This window comes from Bubalus bubalis, chromosome 1 (genome assembly GCF_019923935.1).
Source record: "Bubalus bubalis isolate 160015118507 breed Murrah chromosome 1, NDDB_SH_1, whole genome shotgun sequence".
Lineage (NCBI taxonomy): Eukaryota > Metazoa > Chordata > Mammalia > Artiodactyla > Bovidae > Bubalus > Bubalus bubalis.
The window spans coordinates 146,058,544-146,071,732 of record NC_059157.1 but is presented as its reverse complement, the minus strand read 5'-3'; the positions used below and the strand labels follow the sequence as shown (position 1 = coordinate 146,071,732).

Genomic DNA, 13,189 nt, shown 5'->3' with positions numbered 1-13,189 from the left:
CCTAGTCAAGGCTATGGTTTTCCCTGTGGTCATGTATGGATGTGAGAGTTGGACTGTGAAAAAGCTGAGCGCCAAAGAATTGATGTTTTTGAAATGCGGTGTTGGAGAAGACTCTTGAGAGTCCCTTGGACCGCAAGGAGATCCAACCAGTCCATCCTAAAGGAGATCAGCCCTGGGATTCCTTTGGAAGGAATGATGCTAAAGCTGAAACTCCAGTACTTTGGCCACCTCATGCAAAGAGTTGACTCATTGGAAAAGACTCTGATGCTTGGAAGGACTGGGGGCAGGAGGAGAAGGGGACGACAGAGGATGAGATGGCTGGATGGCATCACCAATTCGATGGACATGAGTTTGGGTGAACTTCAGGAGCTGGTGATGCACAGGGAGGCTTGGCGTGCTGCAATTCATGGGATCTCAGAGTCAGACATGACTGAGCAACTGAACTGAACTGAACTGAAAGTATTTAGACAATGGTAAATCTTCCTTAAGAAGAAATCATTCAATCATCAAATTTAAACAGTGCTGAAGAAGAAAAAATGCATGAAATTCAATGGACTTATATAACAAATATTTCTTCCTCAATCTCAAAATGTTTAAAGGGGAGGCATATAAATCACTCAGCGATGCAATAGATACTAGTTATAAGGCTAAACATACTCATTCCCCATTATGTAAATGTTTGGGTTATCTAATACATGCAGACACAGATAGATATTGAAGCTACAGAAGTTAGGTTTATGCCCTCATGAAACTCGTCATCTGGAGAAAGCTCAGGGGATAAGCATATTACATTAGAAGAGAATATACAGACTATCTGAAGGTTTAATAGGAGACAATTCCCAGTTTTCACACAGCTAACAAGTAGTTATGGACCCGAAGGCACCTCTGAAGAGAATCTAAAATTTTTCATATGTCAGGAGTTTGAATGAATAAATCTCCAAAACATATTTTATATGAAAGGACCAAGGCATTATGAACTAAGAACTTGAATCTGAAATTATTTCAGTGAAAACAAATCAAATTTTCAACTGAGTAAAGCAATGCATGGAAAAGAAAATCATTCTATCAAGTGAAATTCAAGGATGCAATCTGACAATATTCTTTTACGATTTCTTTGAAAACTTGATAATTATTCTGGTAGCTACTTGTAGCAACTAAGCTAAGAGTTTTAAAAACCTGTTTGAGTTATACAAACAAGTATGTTAATATATATGTATATACATAAAAAACCACACACATATATTTGTTTTAAGGTGATAGAAAAAGATATCTTAAAAGAATAACAGCAGAGAATTAAGGAGAGATTTAAAATCATGATTTTTAACTAATGTTTATTTTTATAGCCTCTAAAATAACACTTACTGTATTTTACTGAAACACATTGCATTAGAATATTTACCTTCATCAACTCTGACAGCATTTTGATGGATCTCTCATATTTAAAAAGGCAGTAGCCCTTTTGGATCTCTGAGTAGCACCATGTTAGTCAGGAAGGAAGAACAAGCACTTTACAAAAGCAGCAAAAAGGGAGCCAAAAAGAAAGTGGTTGACTCATTTTCTAAGAAAGATTGGTATCATGTGAAAGCATCAGAAAGGTTCAATATAAGAAATATTGGGAAAACACTGGTCATGAGAACCCAAGGAACAAAAATCACAACAGATGTCATCAAGGGTTGTGTTTTTGAAGTGAGCTTGCTGATTTGCAGAATGATGAAGTTGCATTTAGAAAATTCAAGCTAATTACTGAGAACATTCTGGGCAAAAAATGCCTGACTGATTTCCATGGCACAGATCTCACCTGTGACAAAATGTGCTCTATGGGTCAAAAAATGTCAGACTGTGATTGAAGCTCACGTTGATGTCAACACTACCAGTGGTTATTTGCTTCGTCTATTCTGTGTGAATTTTACTGAAAATGCAACAGTTAGATTCAGAAGACCTCTTATGCCCAGCACTGGTAGGTCAGCCAGACCCACAAGATCACAATGTAAATCATGACCTGAGAGGAGAAGACAAATGTCTTAAAAAGGCTGGTCAATAAATTGATTTCAGATGGCATTGGAAAACACATAGAAAAGGTTTGCCAATCTATTTATCTGCTCCATGATGACACGGTTACAACAGAAAATATGCTGAAAGAGCCCATGTATGAACTGAAAAAACTCATAGAACTGCATGGAGAAGATAGCATTTTTGGAAAAGTTATTGGGGATGAGATAAGCCCTAAAGTTGATTAAGCTAATGGGTATGAGTCAGCTGTCCAAAAATCTGTGAAAAATTCGGACTTTTAATGGTGATAAATGAAAGGTCTTATTTGTGTTAAAAAAAAAAAAAGGCAGTAAAAGTAGGTGATAGCCAGCTAAACTTTTCTAATAAATCTTTTTCAATGCAAATTTACATTCCACTGCTGTATATATAGGGAATAATTTGGACAGGTGTTTAACTGACTTTCTTTATTAAAATGCTCCAACTGTCAAATTCAAATTGCTCTAAGCACAAAAGCCAACAAAGTAAAATTAACTAATGGTAAAAAGATTACCGTATCTTCATGAGGGGAAAATTTTAAATAATTAAGTGAAGGGTAGCTTTGCATGTGACAAATAAGATGAAATAATAACTTCAGGTTGACCTCCCAAGTACTTCTTCTCATACTCTTTTACACGAAGAAACAGTAAATAACGCTCGACTTTGGCTTCTTCTTCTGTTTTATTTCTGAGACAAGTCAGTGTTTTTACTTTAAAGGTGACAGAGGACACTTGTCTTCCTGTTTGCAACATTAGAAGGGCCTTTTCACTCCATTTCTGGAAGGAACAGCAGGAGAGGAACATTCAACTCTAAACTTCCTTACTTTTTCCCAAGAGGGAGGAGTTATTTAGCTGATTCACACAACTGGAAGAGGGAGGTAAATATGACTCCACCCTTAGGAGTTCGCTCACTGTGAACTGCCTGCCTGCAAAGAGGGTTCTTGGGATCTGCTGGTGGCAGTCAGCTATCCAACACTGCCCACAACATAGTAGATCTTTCATCTGGAATACACATTAAGAGGCCTATTTGGCCACAAGTCCATTATACTTTCTCAAGTTTAGATTTATAAGAAAAAAAAATTATTTTAATTTTTCACCTAGCTACAAAATGGTTCCAAATTTGGGCATTAGAAGGGTGCTATTTGTTTTCCTTTTAAAATCTGAACAAACATGATGTCAACATATAACACAAATCCTATCAATTAAACCTTTCCTTTAAAATTTGTATGACATGAAGCACATCTGACTCTTCATGGGATTCTCCATTTTCTACTTTATTCTATTTACATGACCATATTATACACATTACATTATTTCAAGTATTTTGCCTGTTTTTGTGTAGGATTGATTGGAGTTTTTAGGTTGATTTACATGGGAGGGTAAATTTGGTCCATGTGAATACATCTTGGCCAGAGGGGAAGCACTCATCATTTATTCATTTAAAATGGATTTCTTGTTAATAAAATATATTTGAGTCTTGTTTTTTTCATCCACTATGACAATTTGTCTTTAACTGATGCATTTAAACCATGGACATTCAAAGTGATTATTAGTACAGGTGGCTCTGTCATATTTGTTACTGTTTGCATTTTCTTCATTTCTATTTTTGTTTTCCTTGCTTTTTCTGCCACCTGTGATTTGTCTCTACGATTCTATTCTCTCTCCTTTGTTAGTGTATCTCTTGTATTTCCTATTTTTACCTTTTTATATGTTGCTAATCAAAGCCTTGGAGAAGGAAATGGCAACCCACTCCAGTGTTCTTGCCTGGAGAATCCCAGGGACGGGGGAGCCTGGTGGGCTGCCGTCTATGGGGTCGCACAGAGTCAGACGCGACTGAAGCGACGTAGTAGTAGTAGTAGTAGTAATCAAAGCCTACTTTCAAATAGCACTATGCCATTTGACAGGTAGTGTGAGGATTTAATAATAACAAAACAATCTTAATACCTCCCTTTCATCCCTTGTTTTATTGCTACGATTCATTTATCTTGCAGTAGGAATATCTAAGCATATTTTTTCTAACATACATAGCTTATATAATTAAATACATTATTGGTATCATTATGTTTAACAAACTGTTGTTAGACTGATTAAGGATGAGAAAAGTTAAAGTTCATATTTTACCTTCATCTATTTATTCTTTGAAGATCTTTTCTTTATGTAGATTGAAATTTATGACATACCACCTTCCTTCTCTCTAAAGAACTCATAACATTTCTTGTAAGGCAGATCTACTAGCAAGAAATTCTTTCAACTTCTATTTGTCTGAGAAAGTCTTTATTTCTTCTACATATTTTAACTTTTTATTTTATATTAGAGTATGCTAGCTAGCTAGCTAAGTCACTTCAGTCGTGTCCGACTCTGTGTGACCCCATAGACGGCAGCTCACCAGGCTCCCCCGTCCCTTGGATTCTCCAGCAAGAACACTGGAGTGGGTTGCCATTTCCTTCTCCAATGCATGAAAGTGAAAAGTGAAAGTGAAGTCGTGTCCGACTCTTAGCGACCCCATGGACAGCAGCCCACCAGGCTCCTCCATCCATGGGATTTTCCAGGCAAGAGTACTGGAGTGGGGTGCCATTGCCTTTTCTGATATTAGAGTGTAGCCAATTAAAAATGTTGTGATAGTTTCAGGTACACAGTAGAGTGACTCAGCTATGCATATACCTGTATCCATTCACCCCCAAACTATCATCCCATCCAGATAGCTTCTCTTTCATTTTAAAGAATAATTTATCAGTGTACAGTGTACAGTTTATTTCACTAAAGCCTCTTCTTGCTTGCATGGGCTGAAGAGAAGTCAGAAGTAAATCTTAAATTCATTTCTTTACAGGTAAGATGTTCTTTCATTTGACCTCTTTCAGAACTTTATCTTTGGTTGTCCATGGCTTGAAAATTAATAGTCCTAAGTATCCTGGGGTTTGCTTGTTTGATTGGTGGTTTTTGTTTCATTTTTTTGACATTAATCTTACTGATGGCCTCTGAGCTTCCTGGATCTATGGTTTGCTGTCTGACATTAATTTGGAAATTTTCTCATTCTTATTGCTTGAAATATTTCTTATGATCCTCTCTCTTTTTCTTCTACTTCTCAGGTCAGTTCAGTCACTCAGTCGTGTCTGCCTTTTTGTGATCCCATGGACTGCAGTATGCCAGGCTTCCCTGTCCATCACCAACTCCAGGATCCTACTCAAACTCATGTCCATTGAATTGGTGATGCCATCCAACCATCTCATCCTCTGTCATCCCCTGCTCCTACTGCCTTCAATCTTTCCCAGCATCAGGGTCTTTTCCAATAAGTCAATTCTTTGCATCAGGTGGCCAAAGTATTGGAGTTTCATCTTCAGCATCAGTCCTTCCAATGAATATTCAGGACTGATTTCCTTTAGAATGGACTGGTTGAATCCCTTTGTTGTCCAAAGGACTCTCAAGAGTCTTCTCCAATACCACAGTTCAAAAGCATCAATTCTTCAGTGCTCAGCTTTCTTTATGGTCCAACTCTCACATCCATACATGACTACTGGAAAAACCATAGCTTTGACTAGATGGACATTTGTTGGCAAAATAATGTCTCTATTTTTGAATATGCTGTCTAGGTTGCTCATAACTTTTCTTCCATGGAGCAAACACTTTTAATTTCAGGGCTGAAGTCACCATCTTCAGTGATTTTGGAGCCCCTCAAAATAAAGTCTCTCACTATTTCTATTTGACTCATTTATTTGCCATGAAGAGATGGAACCAGATGCCATGATCTTAATATACTGAATGTTGAGTTTTAAGCCAACTTTTTCACTCTCCTCTTCTGTTGTTTTTGAGATTGCATCCAAGTACAGCATTTCGGACTCTTTTGTGAATATGATGGCTACTCCATTTCTTCTAAGGGATTCCTGCCCACAGTAGTAGATATAATGGTCATCTGAGTTAAATTCACCCATTCCAGTCCATTTTAGTTTGCTGATTTCTAAAATGTTGATGTTCACTCTTGCCATCTCTTGTTTGACCACTTCCAATTTGCCTTGATTCATGGACCTAACATTCCAGGTTCCTATGCAATACTGCTCTTTACAGTATCTGACTTTACTTCCATCACCCACAACATCCACAACTGGGTGTTGTTTTTGCTTTGGCTCTATCTCTTCATTCTTTCTGGAGTTATTTCTCCACTCATCTCCAGTAGCATATTGGGCACCTACTGACCTGGGGAGTTCATCTTTTGGTGTCACACTATTTTGCCTTTTCATACCATTTATGGGGTTCTCAAGGCAAGAATACTGAAGTATCCAACTCTTTGAGACCCTATGGCCTCTACGGTCCATAGAATTCTCTAGGCCAGAATACTGGAGTGGGTAGCCTTTCCTTTCTCCAGGGGATCTTCCCAACCCAGGAACTGAACCCATGTCTCTCACGTTGCAGGAAGATTCTTTACCAGCTGAGCCACAAGGGAAGTCCTCTTCTCCTTCTAACATGCCTATTATATGCATATTACAACATTTGTAGCTGTCACTCAAGTCATGGATATTGTGTTATGCTTCTTTTTCCAGCCTTTCTTCTCTTTGCTTTTGGGTTTCAAGGATTCTATTAATAGATCCTCTATCTCCCAGATGCTCTTCTCAGCCATGTCCAGTCTACTACCAGGCCTATGAAAAATATTCTTCATTTTTGCCACACAAGAAGTGGGAAAATGAGATAATCTCCTTGTTAATATTCCCAGCCTTTGGGTACAAATGTTTCACCTGATCATTTGTATTGGTTTGTAAAAGCTGCCACAAAAAATACCATAGATTTTATGACTTACACAACAGAAATTTGTTTCTTACAATTTGCGAAGCTCAAAGTCAAGAATCAGGGTGCCAGAACAGCTGGCTTATCCTGAGGACTCTCTCCATCTCTTAAATACAATCACCTTCTTATTGCTTCCTTTCATGGTTGTACCTCTGTGTGTGTGTGTGTATGTATATGTATATATGTGTATATATATATATATCTGCAGATGTTCCTATGTCCTAATCCAGTCAGACTGAATTAGGGCTCACAATTATGATCTCCTTTTAACTTAATTATCTCCATAAAGGCCCTGTTTCCTCCACATACAGTCACAATCAGCAGTGCTGAAGGTTAGGACTTTCAATATGTGACTTTTAGACAGAAATAGTCTATCCAAAATATCATTTAAAGTTTTAAACCCTGTTTTACCATTACTTCCAATGGAAATCGATGTCTTTAATTTAAAATTTATTGTTTTACAATGTAAATAAACTTTAACATCTCTCTATGGATATGTTTTGGAGAAGGCAATGGCAACCCACTCCAGTACTCTTGCCTGGAAAATCCCAGGGATGGAGGAGCCTGGTAGGCTGTAGTCAATGGGGTCACGAAGAGTCGGGCATGACTGAGCGACTTCACATTCACTTTTCACTTTCATGCATTGGAGAAGGAAATGACAACCCACTCCAGTGTTCTTGCCTGGAGAATCCCAGGGACGGTGGAGCCTGGTAGGCTGCCATCTATGGGGTCCCACAGAGTGGGACACAACTGAAGCAACTTAGCAGCACAGCAGCATGGATATGTTTATCCACTGTGCTTGTCACTTACCACTTACTCTTCCATGTTTTATATATTCTCCAAATTTATTAAAATTTGCTTTCTTTTATCATTTTACTTTCCTCTTATTATTTTCTTAGGAAGCCTTGGTGGCTCAGATGGTCAAGGGTCTGCCTGCAGTGTGGGAGACCTGGATTCAATCTCTATGTCAGGAAGATCGCCTGGAGAAGAAAATGGCAACCCACTCCAGTATTCTTGCCTGGAGAATCCCATGGATGGAGGAGCCTAGCAGGCTATAGTCCATGGGGTTGCTAAGAGATGGACGTGACTGAGAAACTCACTTTCACTTTCATAATTTTCTATCCATTTATATTAATCTCAATTCATTTCTATTACCTGTTTATCATTTATCTAGGAGTTTGGGCATGAAATTAAAAGACACTTACTCCTTGGAAGGAAAGTTATGACCAACCTAGATAGCATATTGACAAGCAGAGACATTACTTTGCCAACAAAGGTCCATCTAGTCAAGTCTATGGTTTTTCCAGGGGTCATGTATGGATGTGAGAGTTGGACTATGAAGAAAGCTGAGCACCAAAGAATTGATGGTTTTGAACTGTGGTGTTGGAGAAGACTCTTGAGAGTCCCGTGGACTGCAAGGCAATCCAACCAGTCCATTCTAAAGGAGATCATCACTGGGTGTTCTTTGGAAGGACTGATGCTATAAAGCTGAAACTCCAATACTTTGGCCACCTCATGGGAAGAGTTGACTCATTGGAAAAGACTCTAATGCTGGGAGGGATTGGGTGCAGGAGGAAAAGGGGATGACAGAGGATGAGATGGCTGGATGGCATTACTGACTTGATGGACGTGGTTTGGGTGAACTCCGGGAGTTGGTGATGGATAGGGAGGCCTGGCGTGCTGCAATTCATGGGGTCGCAAAGAGTCGGACACGACTGAGCAACTGAACTGAACTGAACTTGGGCATGAAATGTGTTGGAGACAAGTTTACTGTGAGTATTTTTATCAAAATCAAATAAGTGTTTCTGAGCTGAAAGGAGTGATGTTAAAATCACTAAAATAAACACAAATATTTTAACTTTTTCCTTCTAAGTCTGTCTGTTCTCACATATTTTAAAAGGTCTTCATTCCCAGACTATAATTAGCATTTATCATCCTGAGCAGTCACCCTGGACCTGGGGTAAGTCTCTTGGCTTCCTAACAGCATAAATAGTTTGGACTGAGAGCTGCTAATGAACTGAAGATGATGAATACCAATTCTGTCAGTGCCAATGGACCATGTGTACATGATGATTAAAGAAATACATTTTAGACTGTCATACATAGAAGCTTGGTTACACTAACCACATGGGTAAGTGAGGCACCTGGAAGTTTTTCATTTAAAAAGTAGAGCATAGGAGTTTCACTTGTACCATGATAGTGTAGGCTTCCTAGGCACCTCACTTGGTACCTGCAATGTGGGAGACCTGGGTTTGATCCCTGGCTTGGGAAGATACCCTGGAGAAGGGAACAGGTACCCACTCAAGTATTCTTGGCTGGAAAATTCCATGGACAGAAGAGCCTGGAAGGCTACAGTGCATGGGGTTGCAGAGTCAGACACAACTTTCACTTGGGGCTTCCCTGGTAGCTCAAATGGTAAAGACTCTGCCTGCAATGCAGGAGACCTGGGTTCAACGCCTGATTTGGGAAGATCCCCTGGAGAAGGAAATGGGAACCTACTCAAGTATTCTTGCCTGGAGAATTCCATGGACAGAGGAATCCAGCAGGCTACAGTCCATGGTGTCGCAAAGAGTCAGACATGACTAAGTTGACTAACTTTCACTTTTTCTTTTTTCATGATAAGGAGAAAGGAGTTCCATGAATCTACTGCCAAGTAAAATTGGTAAGAATGACAAATTTGATAGAACAGGAAGATTTACATTCCCTGGAAGTGAACTGGAGTCCTTAAAGCATATTAACACACTTGTCCAAGAAAATTTACTAAAAGACAGTAAGAATTTTAAGAGTTCTTTGTTAACAAAGACCCACACCATCCCTTTTCCTTCCAGCTCAGTGAGGCAGAAGTTTTCCAGACTGGTACAACCAGGAAGACAGGGCTCCCTCTCACCTCCAGCTTCCAGTCAGAAGACCATCTGCTCAGGAGGGACAAGACATCAGCATTTTGTATCCTGCTTTCAGGAACCTGCCAGTGAGAGGCTGGATTCTAGAAAATAATATCAAAAGGTAGGGACTCATGGGGTTACAAAGACTTGGACATTACTGAATGAATGAAGTGAACTGATCTGATTCTGTCCATCCTCCATTTATGTAACAGAAATTCTACCTAAAGTTGGATGCAACTGTGGATACTGGGATCCTGATTACCCTTTGGTCTGGCTTATCAGATGGGAGTCCCATGACGAGAAAGGCAAACTCAGTAGACCTAAGTCTGTTTTCCACCATGCACTGACATACATTGAGTATGTGAGGTAGGAGTGTCACTTAAAAGACTGTCATTTTCTCCATCCCTAGCACTAAAGCTATGGCTCAGAGATTTTTTTCCTGTGGGGAGACACAGCCATAGAACAGAGAGCTGTGATGTGTTGCCAAAAGAACTGACTTCATATGCCGCAGACTATGCAGAAGTTTGTGCCTAATGGTACTCTCAGAAATAGTAGAAATGGTAGTAAGAAATAATTAGGGGAGATTTATAGATTCATTGGAGAGATAGGTTAAACTGCATGACTGCCAGTTTTTCAGAAAGTAATAGTGAAAGACATGGCTAAGAAGAGCACTTATGAGATTAGAATAAATCTCAAATACTGACCTTCGAAACATTCGCTTGTAAGGAGCCTTAATTTGATTGGATTAGCCTGTGAGGCAAAGTATGCACAGTGTGCTATTGAAAACAATAGAGCAATCAGCTCACAGTATAATAAGAGAAAGACAGTGAAAGAGAGCTCTGCCAAAAATCACTGTCATCTTACAGTGACTATGAACATACCCAAGGATGTATCCCTTAGGAGTAACATAAGAAGTTTCACACTCGAGGGTGGGGGGAGTCGAAATAGATCTCACCAGAATAATCTAGTCAGTCATTAAATAAGGAAATGAACAAGTAAGAAGCTCCATACTAGGGGGAGGAAGAATACCCCAAACTGCCATAATGTATTATATAAAATGTCCAGTTTCTAATTAAAAGAAAAAGCGATATGTCAAAGAAACAGGAAAGTATGACCCATACACCAAAGAAACTAAGCAGGCAACAAAAGTCACCTACTATAGTCAAAAGTTGGATTTAAAGAAAAACTTTATATTAGCAAGTATAAACATACTTACAGAACTAAAGAAAACCATTTTTAAGCAGGCAAAGAAAGGTATGATGACAAAGTAGTATCAGGTAAAGAATATCTACAAAAATGTAGAAATTATAATACAAAAAGGATAAAATGAAAATTTTAGAGTTGAAAAGTACAATAATAGAAATTTTAAAAATTTAGTCGAGTGGTTTAACAGTATATTTGAACTTAAAGATTTAGTCAACTAGATAATAAGTGATTGAAGATCATACAATTTGAAGAAAAGAGAAAAAAGGAATGAGGAAAAATAAAGTTTTTCAAAGTTGGACACCATTAAGCACACCAACATAGAGGTATATTTTGTTTTACTGCATGTCACTTTATTGTACTTTTCAGATATTTCTTTTTTTTTTTTTTTCAAATTGAAGGTTTGTGGCAACAATGCAAATCTATAGGTGCCACACTTCCAACACTAGTTGCTCCATTTGCATTTCAGTGTAGTATTTTGGTAATTTTTGAATTTTTCAAATCTTCCACCAGCAAGAATATTATGACTCACTGAAGACTGAAATGATGGTTAGCAATTTTTAGTAATAAGGAATTTTTAAATAAGGTATGTATATACTTCGTTCTTAGACATAATGCTATTGCACTTAGAGTACAATATAACGTGAACATAACTTTTATATGCACTAGGAAACAAAAAGCTTGTGCAACTTGCTTTATTGCAATATTCACTTTATTGAGGTGGTCAGAAATTGAGCATGTAATATTTTCAAGGTATGCCTATATATACAATGGTAGTACCAGAGAAGAGGAAAAGAAATAAGGAGAAAAATATTTAAAGAAACAAATGGCAGGAAACTTCTGTATTTTTTGAAAACATTAACCTACACATTCAGAAATTTCATCAAACTCCAAGTATGATAAATGCAGATATCTACAAGTAGAAACATTGTAGTAAAAATGCTGAAAGACAAAGTCAAAGAGAAAGTCTTGAAAGTAGTTTAAGAGAATAATGACTGCTCACTTAGAAGTGGACCTCACTAAGATTATCAGCTTATTTCTCATCAGAAACAATGGAAGTCATGAAGTAGGATGTCATATTCATAGTGTTCAAAGGAAAGAGTAGGCAAAGAAAGAAATATTGTCAAATATTGTCAAGAATTATGTATCCAGGAATGCTATCTGCTATCTTTCAAAAATGAAGGAAAAATAAAGTATTCCCATACAGACAAAAACAGACATAATTTGTTTCTACAGGATCTGCTTTACAGGAAATATTAGCTTCAGGCTTAAAGTAAGTGATCCCACCTAGTAATATGAATTCACATGGAAAAAAAGAACAACAGCAAAAGTAACTATACAATTATAAAGGACATTATAAAGAAATTATCCATTATTCTTGTGATGGATTTAACAATCAATTGCACAAAGCTATATGCATATATTGTTGGGGCCATAGCATCTAGAAATGTACTTGCCAGTAGCAATGTGGGATCAAAAATTGTATGGTACCATATTCTAGCACTTTGTTTGGAAAAGAAAAAATGTTCTTATCAGATAATATACACTGGACTTCCTAGAAGTTATAAACAGATTTGTAAATAGGCTACAGACTAGGAATGTGTATTTAGAACATGTTAGTTAGAAAGTAACTTTGTGCAGTTTCTACCACTGTTCATGTTGGAGCTATTTGTTTCAGGCTTTATAGGGTTTCTTTAATCAGTGCAGAAATTATTTGATGGTCAGAGTGCCGCTGTAACTGATACAGATAAACATTTTAGTAGTGATCTATGAGGAAACTGGTATCAGCAGTTAGAAAACTAAAGATCTATTTTATGAAGAGACAATAGAGTTGGCAAAATTGTTATGGTTGGTAACTTGGAAGGCAGTCCATGTCCTTAACAAGACTGCAGCTCTGTGGGAAGTGTTTGGAAAGAAATGGAATGCCAGTGTTTGTTGGCATTTATTTTCTGCTTTTACCAGAGTACTAAACAAGAGAAATGAGCTCAAGCACAGAAAAGAGTTGACAGTTTTCAGGCAGAAATGTAAGAGAATAAATGAAAGTCCAGAACTGTGTGGCCTTGCCAGTTAAAAAACCCAGCTGCTTCTGGCCTCAAAATCTAGTAAATGAGTCAAAAGTTGTTTGAGTGATAAATGTCCATTAAGCTTCCCATTAAACAAGATCACTCAGCCTTGTGACAAAGTGCAAACTAAGGGTCTTTCTTTCCCACCTAAGCCTATAATTTCAAATAGCCTTGTGCTGAAAGAGAATGAATAGATCTGAAGAAATTGAGAAATAGAGTCATCTTAAGACCTATGTCTAGGAAG

General features: G+C 37.8%; 1 pseudogene; it reads left to right on the top strand.

The window, feature by feature from the left end:
• Nucleotides 1-1,479: 1,479 nt before the first annotated feature.
• LOC102401488 lies at nucleotides 1,480-2,291 on the top strand (annotated as a pseudogene).
• The last annotated feature ends 10,898 nt before the right edge of the window (nucleotides 2,292-13,189 follow it).